Source organism: Chanos chanos, chromosome 6, assembly GCF_902362185.1.
Source record: "Chanos chanos chromosome 6, fChaCha1.1, whole genome shotgun sequence".
NCBI classification, from domain to species: domain Eukaryota; kingdom Metazoa; phylum Chordata; class Actinopteri; order Gonorynchiformes; family Chanidae; genus Chanos; species Chanos chanos.
Genome location: NC_044500.1, coordinates 867,501 through 870,000, shown reverse-complemented (window position 1 = coordinate 870,000; position 2,500 = coordinate 867,501). Strand labels below are relative to the sequence as shown.

Genomic DNA, 2,500 nt, shown 5'->3' with positions numbered 1-2,500 from the left:
GTGACTGACCTGTGTAAACGGTTTCTGCTGTGACTGACCTGTGTAAACGGTTTCTGCTGTGACTGACCTGTGTAAACGGTTACTGCTGTGACTGTAGCTGTGTAAACGATTACTGCTGTGACTGACCTGTGTAAACGGTTACTGCTGTGACTGTAGCTGTGTAAACGGTTACTGCTGTGACTGACCTGTGTAAACGGTTACTGCTGTGACTGACCTGTGTAAACGGTTACTGCTGTGACTGACCTGTGTAAACGGTTTCTGCTGTGACTGACCTGTGTAAACGGTTTCTGCTGTGACTGACCTGTGTAAACGGTTACTGCTGTGACTGTAGCTGTGTAAACGGTTACTGCTGTGACTGACCTGTGTAAACGGTTACTGCTGTGACTGTAGCTGTGTAAACGGTTACTGCTGTGACTGTAGCTGTGTAAACGGTTTCTGCTGTGACTGTAGCTGTGTAAACGGTTTCTGCTGTGACTGACCTGTGTAAACGGTTTCTGCTGCGACTGACCTGTGTAAACGGTTACTGCTGTGACTGTAGCTGTGTAAACGGTTTCTGCTGTGACTGTAGCTGTGTAAACGGTTACTGCTGTGACTGACCTGTGTAAACGGTTACTGCTGTGACTGACCTGTGTAAACGGTTTCTGCTGTGACTGTAGCTGTGTAAACGGTTACTGCTGTGACTGACCTGTGTAAACGGTTACTGCTGTGACTGACCTGTGTAAACGGTTTCTGCTGTGACTGACCTGTGTAGACGGTTTCTGCTGTGACTGACCTGTGTAAACGGTTTCTGCTGCGACTGACCTGTGTAAACGGTTACTGCTGTGACTGACCTGTGTAAACGGTTTCTGCTGTGACTGTAGCTGTGTAAACGGTTACTGCTGTGACTGACCTGTGTAAACGGTTACTGCTGTGACTGACCTGTGTAAACGGTTACTGCTGTGACTGACCTGTGTAAACGGTTTCTGCTGTGACTGACCTGTGTAAACGGTTTCTGCTGTGACTGACCTGTGTAAACGGTTTCTGCTGTGACTGTAGCTGTGTAAACGGTTACTGCTGTGACTGACCTGTGTAAACGGTTACTGCTGTGACTGACCTGTGTAAACGGTTTCTGCTGTGACTGACCTGTGTAAACGGTTTCTGCTGTGACTGTAGCTGTGTAAACGGTTACTGCTGTGACTGACCTGTGTAAACGGTTACTGCTGTGACTGACCTGTGTAAACGGTTTCTGCTGTGACTGACCTGTGTAAACGGTTTCTGCTGTGACTGTAGCTGTGTAAACGGTTACTGCTGTGACTGACCTGTGTAAACGGTTTCTGCTGTGACTGACCTGTGTAAACGGTTACTGCTGTGACTGACCTGTGTAAACGGTTACTGCTGTGACTGTAGCTGTGTAAACGGTTACTGCTGTGACTGACCTGTGTAAACGGTTACTGCTGTGACTGTAGCTGTGTAAACGGTTACTGCTGTGACTGTAGCTGTGTAAACGGTTGCTGCTGTGACTGTAGCTGTGTAAACGGTTGCTGCTGTGACTGTAGCTGTGTAAACAGTTTCTGCTGTGACTGACCTGTGTAAACGGTTTCTGCTGTGACTGACCTGTGTAAACGGTTACTGCTGTGACTGACCTGTGTAAACGGTTACTGCTGTGACTGACCTGTGTAAACGGTTTCTGCTGTGACTGACCTGTGTAAACGGTTACTGCTGTGACTGACCTGTGTAAACGGTTACTGCTGTGACTGTAGCTGTGTAAACGGTTACTGCTGTGACTGACCTGTGTAAACGGTTACTGCTGTGACTGTAGCTGTGTAAACGGTTTCTGCTGTGACTGACCTGTGTAAACGGTTACTGCTGTGACTGACCTGTGTAAACGGTTTCTGCTGTGACTGACCTGTGTAAACGGTTACTGCTGCGACTGACCTGTGTAAACGGTTACTGCTGCGACTGACCTGTGTAAACGGTTTCTGCTGTGACTGACCTGTGTAAACGGTTACTGCTGTGACTGACCTGTGTAAACGGTTTCTGCTGTGACTGACCTGTGTAAACAGTTTCTGCTGTGACTGACCTGTGTAAACAGTTACTGCTGTGACTGACCTGTGTAAACGGTTTCTGCTGTGACTGTAGCTGTGTAAACGGTTACTGCTGTGACTGTAGCTGTGTAAACGGTTTCTGCTGTGACTGACCTGTGTAAACGGTTACTGCTGCGACTGACCTGTGTAAACGGTTACTGCTGTGACTGTAGCTGTGTAAACGGTTACTGCTGTGACTGTAGCTGTGTAAACGGTTTCTGCTGTGACTGACCTGTGTAAACGGTTACTGCTGTGACTGTAGCTGTGTAAACGGTTACTGCTGTGACTGACCTGTGTAAACGGTTTCTGCTGTGACTGTAGCTGTGTAAACGGTTACTGCTGTGACTGACCTGTGTAAACGGTTTCTGCTGTGACTGACCTGTGTAAACAGTTTCTGCTGTGACTGACCTGTGTAAACAGTTACTGCTGTGACTGAC

At 47.9% G+C, this 2,500-nt stretch overlaps 1 protein-coding gene across 1 annotated transcript in view; it reads left to right on the top strand.

Annotated features, from left to right (window-relative positions):
• The window catches only part of dync2h1 (dynein cytoplasmic 2 heavy chain 1), a 163,782-nt gene that overhangs the window by 7,139 nt on the left and 154,143 nt on the right, over positions 1-2,500 (top strand). The gene's annotated exons all lie outside the window — the stretch shown is intronic.